The sequence below is a fragment of the Giraffa tippelskirchi genome, chromosome 4, assembly GCF_054371585.1.
Source record: "Giraffa tippelskirchi isolate mGirTip1 chromosome 4, T2T-mGirTip1v1.2.pri, whole genome shotgun sequence".
NCBI lineage: Eukaryota > Metazoa > Chordata > Mammalia > Artiodactyla > Giraffidae > Giraffa > Giraffa tippelskirchi.
Genome location: NC_137278.1, coordinates 117,383,528 through 117,400,532, shown reverse-complemented (window position 1 = coordinate 117,400,532; position 17,005 = coordinate 117,383,528). Strand labels below are relative to the sequence as shown.

At 37.2% G+C, this 17,005-nt stretch overlaps 1 long non-coding RNA gene across 1 annotated transcript in view; it reads right to left on the bottom strand.

Annotated features, from left to right (window-relative positions):
* The window catches only part of LOC145544754 (uncharacterized), a 65,346-nt gene extending 49,200 nt beyond the window's left edge, over positions 1-16,146 (bottom strand). The window contains exons 1-3 of the long non-coding RNA XR_014081634.1: positions 15,894-16,146; positions 13,268-13,427; positions 8,483-8,625 (exon numbers count right to left, since the gene is read on the bottom strand). This is a non-coding gene — a long non-coding RNA (uncharacterized LOC145544754). The remainder of the gene's footprint in view (positions 1-8,482; positions 8,626-13,267; positions 13,428-15,893) is intronic.
* Positions 16,147-17,005: the final 859 nt, after the last annotated feature.

Sequence of the window (17,005 nt, the reverse complement as noted above, 5' to 3'; positions counted from 1 at the left end):
AACTCCATATACCTCAGTAAGTCAACTACGTTAAATATTTATACATAGACTGATATATAAATTGAAACATTTGATCATGTTTATGACTAAATATATTACTGAATATGCTACAACTCTTTATTATTATTCTTGCACCTAGTAGGTAAAATCAACTTGAGGCAGGAAGCAAATGGGCCCACCAGGGTAAAGCAATTGGAGATTCATTCTCTTTTGATCAAAACTCCAAGATTAATGGGATCTAGAAAGATGGTACTAATCAATTTATTTGTAGGGCAGCAATAAAGAAACAGACATAGAGAACAGATCTATGGACACGAGGGGAGGGGAGGAGGGAGAGGGTGAGATGTATGGAGATACTAACATGGAAACCTACAATACCATACATAAAATAGATAGCCAATGGGAATTTGCTGTAGGACTCAGAGAACTCAAACAGAGGCTCTGTGACAATCTAGAAGGGTTGGATGGGGAGGGAGATGGAGGCAGGTTCGGAGGGAGGGGACACAGGTATACCTATGGCTGATTCTTGTCGATGTTAGACAGAAAACAACAATTCTGTAAAACAATTACCATTCAATTAAAAATAAAGAAAGTGGCAAAAAAAAAAAAAATAGCAGGGCAATTAAGGGAGGAGGCTGGATCCTACACAGACCACATATTTCTTGTTCCCAAAGTCAGGAGACATCCTTGACCATACATGTGCAGAAAATGCTCCTTGGAGGCCAAAGGGGAGTCATGTCAAGGGATGTTCTACCCAGATGCCTTTTCAGTAGGATCTATCTTGCCTAAGAGATATGTGCACACACATGGGAGGATCCTGAAGTGAAGTGAAGTGAAAGTCGCTCAGTCGTGTCTGACTCTTTGTGACCCCACAGACTATATAGTCCATAGAATTGTCCAGGCAAGAACACTAGAGTGGGTAGCCTTTCCCTTCCCCAGGGGATCTTCTCAACCCCGGAATCGAACTGGGATCTCCTGCATTGGAGGCAGATTCTTTATCAACTGAGCCATCAGGGAAGCCCTAGGAGGATCCTGAGATACACCAGATGACTGTGAACCAGGTAAATCAGAATGATTGGCCAGAGGAAACTCAGAAGAAATACCCTATAAAAGTAATTCAAACTACTACTATGAGGGTGTGACTCAGCAACTCAGGGACTCTCCCTCTGAGTCTATCCACAGCTACTGTACTCTTTTTCCTCCTAATAAATACTTCACTTGCTTCACTACTTTCTGTCTTTGTGGAAATTCCTTTCTGCAAAGCCAAAGGGCCAGGGCCCTTGTCACTGATCACCAGTCTAGTGGCTAGGATCTGGTTCTTTCACTGCCACAACCCACCCCAATCTCTGGTTGGGAACCAAGCCCTGCTCCAAGCTGGTGCAGGCCAAGGCCACCTGAGATCAATCTGTTAATTAATGATTACTTTCAAAGAAGATGTCTATTTCCAAGGAGTGTTCTAAAAGATAAATCCTTATGACTGATTACCATTAGTTTCTTCACATTTTGGCACAGTGTTTATCCTCTATAAAGAGCTGAGGAAAACCTGCAAAAGAAGAATGATCTCAAGGACTGGAAATTTTCCTCCTTAGCAATGTAAATATGTCTATAGGTAGGCCTTATATTTCTTCATAATCATCCAAAAGTGCTTCTCAATTCTCTAAAAAAAAGAAAGTGTACCTCAAATTTAGGGAAACTAGGTTATTTTGATCAAACATTTGCTTCCAAAGAAAGGAATGAGGAGAAAGAATCCAACACTTAAAACGTTTACATTTTTTAAAAAGTGATATCACTTTATATATATAATGTAGTCTATGACTATGCTGGTTAGTCCAAAGAAGCCGATGTTTTTGTTCTGTGTACTTGTCTGTATTTCAATTAAAATATTCATTTTTAAAACCAGAATAAGCTGAAACCACTGTAATCGCTATTGTGAAAGTGAAAGTCGCTCAGCCGAGTTGGAGTCTTCGCGAGCCATGGACTGCAGCCTGCCAGGCTCCTCTGTCCATGGAATTCTCCAGGCCAGAATACTAGTGGGATAGCCATTCCCATTTCCAGGGGATCTTCCCAACCCAGGGATCAAGCACAGGTCACCCACACTACAGGCAGATTCTTTACCATCTGAGCCACCAGGGAGCCCAAGAATACTGGAGTAGGTAGCCTATTCCCTTTGCCAGGGGATCTTCCTGACCCAGAAATTGAACCAGGGTCTCTTGCATTTCAGGTGGATTCCTTACCAGCTGAACTACCAGAAAGTCCATAATTGCTACTGTACAGAAGTAAAATTTGCCATCCCAAAATGTGTCCCTTTGGCATGAGGATTAATTCAGGCTGATTATTTTTAAGAAACAAAAGAGTCATAAAGTCTTTTTATCTTCCCCTTCACTGCCTAAAAGAATTTAAACAAAGGGCCAGAATAGAGTTATCACCGGAGATATCCATAAGAAATATGGGCCATGTATGGTGCGGGGCACTGGTGATCAGAGTCCACTCTGTGTCCCACAGTCTCTGCGTGGCCCAGGAATATTTGTTTACTTAACATTTGCTTTCCCATCACCATGTGAATTACTTTCTTCTCCTCTGAAGTCCCAAACCACTACCTGTCCACCCCACCCCTGCCCCACCCCCACCACCGCCAATTCTTCAGTGGTCTTCAGATGAAAATGATATTTAAGGTGAGTGTTTCAGCTATTTTGGTGAGTTACTCAGTTTTCCTAGGTCTCTCTCATGTGTATATGTTATTTAAGTGTGCTCAATTTTCTCCTGTTAATCTGCCCCATGCCATGTCAATTTAATTCTTAGACCAATCAGAAGAAACTAGAAGGGTAGAGGAAACTTTCTTCCTCCCTAACATTGTGACTGAACTTTGTATTTTAAGACTGCTTAATATAAGTCATGAAGTAAAACTTTTCATTCCCAAAATGCAAGCGAAATTTTTAAAATAAAAAAAATAATTATGGATAAGCATTTTAGTGGTTTTATCACTGAAACAAAGGTATTTTATTTAGGTAAAGAAAATGAATCTTTTTTGCTAAGAATATAGTCACTATTGCTCATTAAAATCTCTTAGATTGCTCATTAAAATCACTTAGATTGACAACAAGCTCAGAACAAGGAGACACAAATCACTTTAGAGGATTAGGGCTAGCAGTTAGTAAAATTAATGGTCAGGAATGACTTGGGAGGATCTGAAAAATAAGAAAATCTGCATTAAGATCAATTATAAAAATGGTCAAGTAAGTAAAACTTACAAAGGCCAGGAGTCGGGCTTATCACAAACAAGAATCTATATTGGAATTTGGGAGTTAGAATTTCTCAGCAAACTCGTAATTTCAAAATGTCAAATTGGACACTTTTGCTACAAAATAAGCTCTTCTGGGGAAAGTATTATGAGTTATAATGTCTAAAAAAAAAAGCTATTACTTTCACGTATGTCCATATAGTAAGCACTCAATAAATGTTTGTTGAATAAGTAATAAAGTGTCTCCTTGGCATCAATTGTTGCCCTAGAAATGTTCTGCGTTGCATTTTAGAAATTCTAATTTTTTTTCCTGATGTGCTCAATTAAAAAAGGCTGAGGACAGCAAGTTACTAGAGAAATGCAGCTCTACTTCACTTAGTTATCTGACCCAACGCAGTTTAGGGGAGATACTCCAGGAAGTCTCTTCATCCACGTTTTCATTACTTCATCTTTCAAGATAAAAGGAATGAGGAGAAACTAACCAAGAGAAATGAAAAATATCAGTGTATTCAACCTATATATGTATGACATGGGTAAAGAGCAACCAAGGCCCGTCATAACTAGAGAACTAGATGCCAACCTAGCTGGAATGTTCCCTAGAATAAAGTCCTAGACTTTTCCAGGTATTTCTCTGGTGTTCTCAGAGTCCCTCTTTTCTTCCCTCACAGTCTTTATTTCTCTTCTCAAACCCTGACTTCCTGGCTTCCAGTGATCTAAGATTTCATACTACCTATCCATTCACTCTGCCCCCACCTCCAAGTATAACCAGTATTTTCCCCTGAGAACTTCTTCTATTTAGTAAGTATAGCCTTTTTAATAGAAGAGGTTTACTAACCGAATATATTGTGAATATATCTCCATGTGAAACAAACCATATATGAATTATCAGCTAAAAATTCTTCTCTGAGGTAATTTGAAACCCAAGTCAGATTTGGCTGAAGTACAGAAGATCTAGTTTTCTTTAACCTGAAAATATGTAGTAGTTGAATTCCACAGAAGGAGTTGGCAATGCAGTAATATGTTTCTAACCAGGGCCTAATTTCTTGCTATTACCAGCGGTTTCTGGTCAAAGTATTACAGTCAGCACATTGTAGAAGACATCTGGGAGAGGAGCTTACTGAGCGCCAAACTGGAATTGAAATTTCATTCCTGGTAGCCTATCTGCACATACCTCTAAAGGCATCCTAGTTCTGACACCGTGCTAAACACAAACAAAGGAGGAATCAGAGTAGAAAAGCAATCTGTAACCATGGTTTGTTTTCAAACTGGCTTTCTCCACTTGAGCGAACAAACCAACATACAATCAGAACGAATGCCGCCCAGAGAAGGGAGTGAAATTTAAGATATCGTACAGTGCAGCAAACTCAAAAATGTAACATTCACAAACCATTTTTAAAGCCTGTAATTTGTGCTAGAATGATTCAGAGTGGCGGGCCTTTCATATAGCTGAGCCTGGATATTATACCAGGATTCAGCCTTTCCTTTTAGCTTCTCAAGGCCTCCAAAAGCTAACTGACTGCACTAGGGCTCCACGTATCTGTTCACTGACTTCTTTTTAAAGCACCTAAGGCTCAGAAGCCTATTTGGAGCCAGCACAGCGCAAAGACTCAAGGATGCCAAGATGAATAAGCCATGGTTCCTGACCCCTAGACTGCTTGTATTCAAATCTGGGTACAAATATTTGCTAATGATTTGAATTTGAGAAAGTTATTCAATCACTTTAAGCCTCAGTTTTCAGATTTTTAAAACACAAAGAAAAAAAAAGTATCTGCTTTTTAGAAGCTGTTGAATGATGGTGTGAGGTGAGATGCAGACCAAGTGTTTGGCACGGCACCTGCTCCATAGTGAGTACTTGGTGTGTCATTACTATCAGGATCAATTCTATACCTGATACACAGTACATAGTCTTTTATCACGGAAAATACTATTACATAAAAGGGGCAGCACTACAGACTTCTTAAATTATTATTTTAACTTATGCCTCTTCAAATGTAGAAAGCAAAATGTACACAGGCTATCTGTTATGTCTAAACTCCTTTTTCTTTAAACAACCCATTCTGGTAAAGCTTTCCTAATGATAATATTCTATCCATTACTGAATTGGTTGTAGAACAAATCTAAATCTGTAGGTTATAATTTTGAAAATCACAGCTCTAATGAAAATTGCTTTTTATTGATTTTTTAAAAAGAAAACAGCATCATATAATTTTAATTTTCTGCAATAGCCTTAGTAACCTAGAGTTTAATGATGCCACAATGACATCTTTTAAAACTTAAAATAAAGATCTATTGATTTGTTCACTTGCTCTTTTACTATAAGAAAACAAAGACTCTAACTGCAAGTAAATTTCAGCTGAAGACTCTGAAAATAAGATTTTTGTTAAAACATGCAGATATTATCAATTTTTTCTATATTTTCTAAATATAGGCTGCTGATTAAGTTGTCACACCATCAATTTGCCATATTTAAAAATAACTTGTATTTATGATAGAACATTAAATATTTTGGAGGGATAAAACTTAAGAGTTATAAGTGTTAACGGAAATTTGAAAAAGTTATGAAATGATATGAAATATTGGTATCTAAGTGGAAAGTAGAATCTTTGATTCTAGTATCTTTACTTCATTACATTCATTTTTTTTTTTTAACTTCTACAGGAAACATAGCCCAGTATGAGATTATACAGTGGGGCCCAAAATATATTACTTGGTTTGGAAATCTTTGTTTGCTCCCTTGAACTGAGTACCAGGAAGCACACCTAAACAGGTTTTAAATGCAAATGACCTCCTTTAACACACTCATCAATCATTTTAGCATCCAATCCAGTTCATGGCTGGTACATTTGTGATGATACATACTTTTTCTTAAATGTTTTATTAAACTTTATTTAACAATATTTATAAAATATTTCATTAAATTGTGTTTTATTTTATATTAAATGTTATTCTCTTGTGAGCATAAATGGCCAAAATTATTACAGAATTAAATAAGATTTCTACGTCAATCTTTAGATCGTTCAACTTAGAATTTAATACTGACATCAGAATATAAAAGGTATGCATGAACTATGTATATAAAACACATAAACAAATTATACAACACAAAAGCAAAGAGCATAGTAATCCCTGAACACAGCATTAGATAACCCTGTTTATAAATCTGTAGCACTCAAAGTCGGCAGATAGTTAGAAATTTGAGGGATTCTATAATTCAGAGAGGGGCAAGGTGGCACTGATTCTATGGGACCAGAGAAACATAAGTCTGACCTTAACAACGATTTGCCTAAAAAATTGGGGCCTGGACAACCATCCCATTTCCTTATATCTTTTACATAAGGTCATGGGTTTTTGTAGAAATGAATCTGATTAAGTATCTAGAAAATTCATGAAATTTTAAAAAACCTTCCTTTACAATTTCATCAGAGAATAAACACTCGTAAGAAGAAGATTTGCAGTTTTCATTTTAAGCATCCTGCTAGCAGAAAAAACAACTAAACTCACCCTGAATATTTTTATGGACATTCTTCAGAGACTGGCCAAAATCAACATGATGTTCCTGGATTGCTGGACTTGTTTTGTGACCCATCAGTTGGCCTTACATCTGGGTCAGCTGCTAATCTAGATAGTTACTCATTCTCAGAAAAGAATGAAGTTTTAAATTTTGACATAACCTTTATTTTGAATTGGGAAATACTTTTAAAAGTGTGATGTAATTAGATTTCTTTGCAACATTACTTTTGTTCAGTTCAGTTCAGTCGCTCAGTCGTGTCCTACTGTTTGTGACCCCATGAATCGCAGCACGCCAGGCCTCCCTGTCCATCACCAACTCCTGGAGTCTCCCCAAACCCATGCCCATGGAGTCGGTGATGCCATCCAGCCATCTCATCCTGTCGTCCCCTTCTCCTCCTGCCCCCAATCCTTCCCAGCATTAGTGTCTTTTCCCATGAGTCAACTCTTCGCAAAACATATTTTTAGCACATTGAACAAATATTATTGGGTTGACAGCAACAATCACAACATATACAAAGAATACCCATTTCCTGTAGGTAATAAGGAATCATCAGAAGCCATACTGTGTTTACCATGAGACTGAAACAGTTTTCATCCTCAAACCATCATTTATATTTTCCCAGGTTAATTTTGTACTGATGAAATTTCGTTCATTGTTTATGCTCACTTCATAACAGTGTCCTTATATCATTTGCACTATTCCAGGCAGGCAATGCCTGTAACATATTCAAATGAAAGGCCCAAATCACAATTTTTTTCCTAAGTTTTTAGATGCTTCTTTAATTTTTCACTATCTTGATTCTTTTGTCTCTGCTCTATTTCAGTTTATGTTGACATATATCCAAAGCAATACTTCAAAAAAAATTTTTTGTGTGTAATTAAAGAAAATAGATAGTGGTTTACAAGCCTACTTAAAAATTTAGTTGAGCAAAATCTTACCTGATTTAATTTTCAAATGAACGTACCTAGTGGTGAATATCTCTGAGAATTCATACGATCTGTTTCTACCATTTGTAATATTTGAAACATTTTATGGTGAAAATAATTATATCCCTATCAAATATAAACACAATCCTAAAGTTTCAACTAGTTTTCAAAACTAAAGTTTCACAATACTAAATCTCATAATACTGAAATTCAACACAACACTAAGTTTCAAAATAAGGTTTTAGTTTTTATATAACTCATAGTGCTATCAAGTAAAATGGCTTCTATGGATTTGAGTACTTCTTCAGAGAAGGCAAACTCATTGTGGAGACAGAATAACATGATTTGTTTCTAATTAAAGCAACCTGAAGAAGTTATACAATCGATACTTGTTAGTATGACTAATGCATATGGCGATAGAGAGAGAGAGAAATCCATTTCTTGTTCTCTGCTCCGTTTTGGTTTGCATAATATATCAGTTAAGGTGCTTCCAGCTCTAACTGCTACAAAATTAACAGAGGGCTAAAGCTTTGTTCCATGGAGGAGGGTATGGCAACCCACTTCAGTATTCTTGCCTGGAGAATCCCATGAACAGAGGAGCCTGATGGGCTGTAGTCCATGAGGTCACAAAGAGTCAGACAGGACTGAAGTGACTGAGCACACACAAAGTCTTGCTATTGAAAATGAAACCCTGGACCAGCATCGTCAATCTCACCAGGGAGCATGTAGACTTACTGAATTATAACTTTAAATTTAACAAAATTCCCAACTGATTCAGATGCATATTATAACTTGAGACTCACTGACCTGATCAATGAAATAGTTCACTATTTCACAGAACTGGAAGGTAGGTTGCAGCTTCCCAGGCAACAGCTCTCTAATTTTCTTAGCTTCTCACTCATGTTCCCAAGAAGGCTGCCACAGCTCTGGACATCATGCCTTCACGTGACCTTGTTCAAAGACAGGAAGGGTGGTTTCTCTTTTTGTGTCTCTTTTTGACAGGGAGGAATATCTTTCACAAAATCCCCGAAGGCAAACCTCTTGGGTGTAATTGGCCCCTGCCTGGTGATTCCATTAGCAAGAGGGATGGAACTGTCTAGATTGACTAAGATGTACCAACATTCATTCTGGGGCTAAAGTGGGGTCAACTTTCCTGGGTTCACGTGCACACTAGGTTAAGGCTCTTCCACTGAGAAAGGGGCAGAGAAAGTGGGGATGACAGATGGACAGACATCCACAGTGACTGGCAAAACTATTTTGCTTTTTCTGGTTCTTTATCCAACAAAGACAAGCCATGAGATTCACAAATGATACCACAGGAATCCATTTCTGTGATAATGAGTATAATTTGAATGTCAAATAAAAGTCTTTTTTTAAGACTTATAAGGATGCATTGTCTCTTTGCATGATCTTTTTATAAACACAATGTGCTACACAGTGTGAACGTACAGAAGTTTTGTTTGTTTGTTTGTTTTTTGCTGTCATGCCTGTTATGCACTGTTATTTGTACACTGAGCAAATAAGAGTAAATATTCTCTCAAATTTAATTTGAAGATAGTATACAATGAAGAAGATAGCAGGATGTTTATGTTAAGTAAGCTCCATTCTCATAATGTTTTAAATCTCCTAAAACAAACAGTTTGACATAACTCACCTTTGAAAGCATTTTGTGCTACAATGAAATGAGTTTACAGAATTAATTAATTTAGCCAACAAACACTGAAAACTTACCATGTCCAGGCATTCTAATTGTAGGTTTATAGAGATTAATGAAATAGCCAAGGTCAGGGACCTTGTAATTGCATAAAAAGACAGAATAAATAATCAACAATTAGAAAACAACCACTCAGAGAAAAGGAAAAGTAATATAAATTAAAATAACAGAGTGTTGAGGTAAGGAATAGACTTAATTAGATAAAACAAAAGTTTAGAGAAAGTCTTTATAAAATGACATTTAAGTCAAAATTTAGAAGGTGGAGTCTGCAGACTATGCCACCTGTTTTAATGTACCCTGAGTTAAGCAAGTTTTTTTACATTAATATTTTTTTAGAAAAAAAGAATACTTCATTACACAGGGAAATTGTATAAAATTCAAATGTTAGAATCCATAAATGAAGTTTTATTGCAACATAACAATGCTGTTTCATTTAAAGCTTTTGCTCTACAATGACTAAATAGTTGCAACAGAGACTATAGGATCCGAAAGCCAAGTTATGTTTACTATCTGGCCCTTTACAGAACTTTGTCCATCCTTACCTAGAGATGAGTAGAATTCAGTCATAGGAGGAAGCAGCGAAAAGGCATTTCAGGCCAAGGAAGAAGCATGCACAGAAGTTCTCAAATAAAGCAAACCAAGTAACGGAGCCATAGTGACAAGTTGGAACACAGAAAAAAATTAAATAGGAGAGATGGCCAGGGGCCCGGGCATGTGAATTCCTCATGTCATCCAAGTGTGACTACCATTAAGTGCAGGGGGATCCCTATGATGGATTTTAAGTAAGAAATTATTCAATTGCTTATATTTTAAAAAGATCATCCTGGCTTCTATGTGGAAACTGTATTAGAAGAAAGCCACAGAAGACAAAACTCCAAATGGAAAGTGACTTAGTGGTAAAGGCCAGGGAGGAAGTGATCATGGCTTGGTCAATGAACGGCTTGTTACAAATCCTTGGAGAAGTTCAGAAGTTAAGCATAAGCATTTAGACACTTCCTGGAGCATTTGTTATTCCTGTGACATATAAGCATTTGAACAGGAGATTGGTCTCCTGGAATAGGGTGGAGGCCAACTCAGTTTCTATGGAAATTATGTGGTAAGTTGCATGTGTTGGGAACTGCAGACCAGGTATAGGTAGGAGGACCATGTTATACAACATGTGATATGTTAGGGTGGTTACTCAAGTGGAGCCAAAAAGTGGAGAAAAAAAATGGAGAAAGTATAAGCAGTTATCTATTTATGTACTATGCTTTGGACTTCATAAAACTATGACAGGTTACATTTGAAAGTAAGCATTTCATTCATCATCAAGAAAGAAAAAAACAGAGGGGGAGGGAGGAAGAGAAAGAAAGGAAGGAAGGAAGGAGGAAAGAAAGAAGGTGTAAGGACGGAATGAATAAAAGATATAAAGATTTCTTCTTTGGAACTCTGTCATGACATGACTTCTTGTTCTTTGATTTTAGTTATGCTTCAAACAGCTTTAAATGGTCTCTTCTGTTCAGAGAAATAAATTTAATTATTTTACCTTAATTCATAAGGAAAAAAAAACAGTGAAGCTTCATAAATCATTTGCAAAGTTCTATGTATATTGCATTTTTGGTCTATTTTCCCATTGTGTACTTGTGAGAATTTCAGAGTGAATATTCACATGTTTGGCACACAGAATGCTGAAATTCTTACACATTATTGTTGGAAAAACGCTGGTTAAAAACTACTTGAAATGATCATACTCATTCTTGCAAAGGGATCACTCATAGCAACTTCTCTATCAGTGAAACCTTGTCACAATAGAATATCTCAGGGCCAACTCCTGAAGATTCTCTTTAAGGAATGTATAAAAAATGGAATTGATAATAATAGCACATTCAGCACATCATATAGATGTGTGCTTTTATTGTTGTTAGTACGCTGAGCACAGTGTCAAAGTTAATGGGCAATTCATTTGAAGTTTAGAACTTTCAGCAGAAAGTAAAGGAGGTTAATTGATTTATACTAACACAGATAAAGGGACTTTTGTGCAGTCATGAACTGGTTAAAGCAAATTTGTCTAAGCATGCTTCTAATCAGGAAAGATATTAAACACTGAATGTCAAAGTAAGGTTCTGAAAGTGAAGTGAGAAGAATGCTCCATATTTCAATATAATGCAGGGTACATAGTAAATATAGTAAAAAGAGCACTGGGTTAAAATTCAGGAATCTAGAATTCCCCTCTATAATTTCTTAATCATGAGACTTTGAGAAGTTTCTTTTAAATTCCTTGGACCTCAGTTTTTTCAACAGGAAGATGGGGTAATTTTATTTAGTCTTTTTAAATCGCAATGATCTAATGTAGCTAAATGAGATAATGATTGAAAACATAACTTGGAAATTATTTCCACACTATTATAAAAAATGAACTCATTAAAACCAGCTCCTAGAGTCAATATAGATACTAATCTACTGCAAGAAAAAAAGGAAAGCTATTCTGGGCACAAAGGTCATTGAAATCTTTCCCTGGGTGTCTGGGGAGGAGCAGAGGTATATAAATCATCTCCTACCTACAACGTCACTGTTTCTTCTCATGCTGACTTCGGAATTGGAAAGGTTGCCCCATCTCCAGGTTAAGCTCAACTCTCAGACATAAGACAGATGAAGCGGGTTATCAGCAGCTAGCCCAGGGAGGCCAGCTTGTAACTTTTCAGTTTACAACAGGATCGTTCCAGAATTCCACTATAAATCTGGACACATGTATTTTACATAACTTGTATTTTTCATATAGCTTCCATATTCAAGCATATATATGGAGTGGGGAAGTGAGGATTTAAAAAGTACCATTTTATTTTGTGTTGTAGCTCTCTGTACCCCACTGGGAGGAAAAGACAGAACAGATGCCAAAACCAAACCTGTGTAAAAATCAGGACTTTGGGCCAGAAGCTAAAACACTCTTACAAACAGGAATCACAAATCTTTTCTGAGGTAACCTGGGTTATAAAGAAAACAGAAACCCTCCTTCTTAAAAAAGCATAAGAAATAAAATGCTATCTTTCCAGTTGAGGTTACAGATGTCTGTGACCTTAGAGCTGGCAGCAATGGAAAAATCATGTCGAGCTTCAATATGTTACTCACGTGGTAGTTTTTCCCGAAGGAATAAATGCACATGTGATTCTGATGACCTCATGTAAGATATCAAGGTGTTACCTTAGAGTGGAAGACCAGCAACTCTTTACTGGAAACCTTTCGCAGGCAGAATGCTAAAGATATTGCCCACACCATATAAATTACAGAGGGCTTTCCAAACTTCTAGCTGCCTGCTTTTAACTAAAGCTAAAGCCAGCCTTGGCTGTGGGACTTTTGCTGTTTTGACCTGCGATAGCAACAAAAACAAGGCATGGATATTGACTTTCCGAGAAAGAGAGCAGGAAGTATTTTCCAGTGAGGTTATCCTCAAGGGATATTAAATAGTAAAGAAGCAACATATATATTTATGTTGCATCTGTAAATAAAAAAATTCCTCTAGGACAAATCAAGTAGACAATTAAGTATTTGAAAAACAGAAAGCAGACACGTGTAGTAGAGTCATTACACATAATGAAAATTAGGCAGAGTAGAATAACAATAAACTGAAATAGGCTCGTCTAGCCTAGATGCAAACAGTAGCAAAAGTCTGGAAGCATTTATTCTTCCTCTGATTAATTTTTACCTCTCAGTACGTTTTAAAATGATGCTTCTAAAGCCATTTCTTGAGACAAAAGATAGAATCCTGAAGCTCATATTCCGGCTTCAGAAAAATTAACTTTTCCCAAAAGTCTAAGCATTTAAAAATTTTTAAATAGTTTTGAAAGATAACATATATTCAAAATATATATCTTTGGAAGATAATAGAAATATTTGATATATACCTTTAAATGTAATAGGGCTTCCCTGGTGGCTGAGAGGCAAAGAATCTGCCTACAATGCAGGAGACCCGGGTTCAAAGCTTCGGTCAGGATGATCCCCTGGAGAAGGGAGTGGCTACCCACTCCAGTATTCTTGCCTGGAGAATTCCATGGACAGAGGAGCCTGGTGGGTTCCAAAGAGTCTGACGTGACTGAGAGACTAACACTTTCACTTTTAAATATAATATAGATACAGAATATGCTACATAAACATAAATATATATACACTCACATGGATTTTGACCAAAAAATAAAAAAGCTGTCATGCACACTTGTATAAGCAGTTGATAATTGACACAGTTATTACAGCTGACCCAAGTAGCTGTCCATGAACATCTCATATATTTCAATTTTTTCCAGCTTGGTCCTTGTGCTGGTAATGCTCAGTGTAATAGTCAAAATATAGCTCCCTTGACTACAGTTGTAATAAAAGCAATAAGAAAAAGAATATTCAACCAGACATGTATTACTTTGAATAATATAGCTCTGTTACTTTTTTTAAAAAGTCAGTTGAATCATCTTAATGCTTGTGAACAATGATGACTAGCTTAATTCCAAGAGATATTTTTCAAGGGATAATTTCAAGAGACTAGCTTTTAACATTTATACTGTGTTGATAGACTGCATTCACATTTTGCCTGCTGTTAAGTCAGTATATGGGAAAAACTATAAAACATACACCCTCCCACTTTATTTAAAATAGCATTTGCTTTAAATTTTGAAGGAATAATGTATTTGTTTTTATGTTGCACTATAATTATTTGTTTTGTTTTGTTACCAGTTTTAACCAGTGGAAAGAAATCCTGGGCAGCATAACTCAAAGACTCTATTTTCATTATGAGTTCTAACATTTTAGCCTTGTGGTCTCTAGTCACTTGATGTTGCCCAGCTTTCACTTTTTCTCCTTGTAACTATGATTTTGAACTTATATTCCCTCCTCTCTTTTAGGAACTTGTGCCGTTATGCACTTTCTTACTTTAGTCTTTAGAATCTTTATTTCTATTGGTTTTTTCCCATGTTCTCTCCTAAATATGCTTATATGTCGTCTTTGCTGAAAATATACAAACCAACAAACATATTCACGAGCAAAAACTAACAAAACTTTTCCTTGATCTTATCTCCTCATAACTTACCATCTTGTCTCTCTCTAACAACCTCAAATTCTTTCCTCAAACACTCTATGGTCACCAAAAGCATGTTGGCACTACATGGAATGCTTAGCATGTTCTTCTTATCCAATGACCTAGAATTCCACCCCCAGGTTAAATACTCCAGAGAAACTTTCACACTTGGGCAACAGGTGACATATAAGAATTTTTAGAGCTATATTGTTGGTAAAGCAAAATTCTGGAAACAAGACAAATGTCTAATAGATGGATAAAGACATTTTGATATCTTTTACACTGGACAGCTATATAATAATAACAATTAATTGACCTCAGCTGCAAGAATAAGCCTGGATGACTCTCAAAACATGTTGAATGACATAAAAGAAAATCATTTAAATAATACATGTAATAAGATTGCATCTATATAAAATTAAGAAACTAACAAAAGTTAACAATATACAAATTAAAGCCCGTGTGTCTCCTCAGACAACACATTTCTGTGTGCTAGACAAGAGTCCACTTTCAGACCCTGGGAAGGGTCCCACTTCCTGCAACGGTGCTAGTGGTAAAGAACCCACCTGCCAGTGCAGGAGACATAAGAGACACTGGTTCAACCCCTGGGTCAAGAAGATCCCCTAGAGGAGGGCATGGCAACCCACTACACTATTCTTGCCTGGAGAATCCCAAGGACAGAGAAGCCTGGTGGGCTACAGTCCATGGGGTTGCAAAGATCTGGACACAACTGAAGCGACTTAGCATGCATGCACCCATGCTTATGTTGGGCTTCCCTAGTGGCTCAGATGTTAAAGAATCTGCCTGCAATGTGGGAGACCCAGGTTTGATCCCTGGGTGGAAAAGAAACCCTGGAGAAGGAAATGGCTACCCACTCCAATATTCTTGCCTGGAGCTCAGTGAATAGAGGAGTCTGGTTGGCTACAGTCCATGGGGTTGGAAAAAGTTGGACACAACTGAACGACTAACACTTTCACTTTTTCATACATATATTAATAATAGAAAGCAAGACAAGTAAATAACATGCCCAAAATTCATAACAGTAATTACATACATAATATATATTGAATATGTTGTGTGTATGTGTGTGTGTGTGTGTGTGTGTATTGAAGAAAGAGGAAAATATACACAAGAATAGAAGCACAGACTGCTTCAAAATGATTGGTAATATTCTATTTCCAATAAGGAGGTGAAGTGATTAAGTGTATGAAAGTTATATCGAATTTTTGTGGGTATGATCTATTTCACAATTTAAAAACTCTGGTCTGACTTGTTTCTATATCTTTATATATTTCTCAGCCATTTCTCTCCATTTTCTTTCCATTTTGAGGGCTAATTCCAACTCATATTCTGAGTCTCATCTTAGTTGTTTCTTCCAAGGGAGGTCTTCCTGATCTGAAGTAGGTCAGTTTCTGTATTATGTTAGCCCATATCCTCTTGTCCTTAGCCTTTCTTAACACTCAACTTACTTGTTAAACACCTGTTAACTCCTCCAGGCTCTATACTCCATTAAGGAACACAGTACTTAACATGAAACCTGACACAAAATGAACGATCAATAAATATTTCTTGAGTTGAATGATTCTCTTTTAGAGTAAACTTCTTATAAGAGCAGTTTGTAATCATCATGAAAGTTTTTCAGGTCAAATTTACTATTCATTACTCTCAAGTATGACTTCTGTCTTCATATATCTGCTGTATCTGCTTTCAGAGAGGTCACCAGTGACTTCATAATAGCCTTTAGTTAGTGTAAGTCCTTAACCAATTTGACCTCTCTGGGATATTTGATACTCCTAAAGAGGGCATTTGGTAATTTGCTTAACCTTTGCTGAATGTTTTGTATGTGTCAGAAAATGGGAAAATGCTTCCTTTAGATTCCATGACACAGCTTTCACCTAGGTCCTCTACTTCATTTTTCTTCCCTTCTCCTTGAGCTCTGCTTGCTCTCTTGCTTTCAAGAATTTTTCCCAGCACTTGGCTCTACCTGTTCTATTTATTCTTACTGATGATTCTCTCTTAGTTCAACTAATCATCAGTTCTTGTGTGTGCAGTGTGTTTAGTCGCTCACACATGTCCGACTCTCTGCGATCCACGTATAGCCCGCCAGGCTCCTCTGTCCATGGGATTCTTCAGGCAAGAATACTGGAGTGGGTTGCCATACCCTCCTCCAGGGGATCTTCCCAACTCAGAGATCGAACCCAGGTCTCTCACATTGCAGGCGGATTCTTTACCATCTGAGCCACCAGGGAAACCCAATCATCAGTTCTTAAACTATTACAATACCCTCCTTGCTGCCCACCATCTTTAGTTGCTCCCACACCAAGGCACCTTTCATACTTACCTGTCTTTAAAAAATCCACTGCAGGACATCCCTGGTGGTCCAGTGGTTAAGAATCTTCCTACCGATGCAGGAGACATGGGTTCACTCTCTGATTCAGGGGGAGGAGTCCACATGCGGCAGGGCAACTAAATCCGGGTGCTGCAACTATGGAAGCCTGTGCACCGAGGGCCCACGCTCCACAATGAGAGAAGCCATGGCAATGAGAAGCCTATGCACCACAACGAAGAGTAGGCCCTGTGT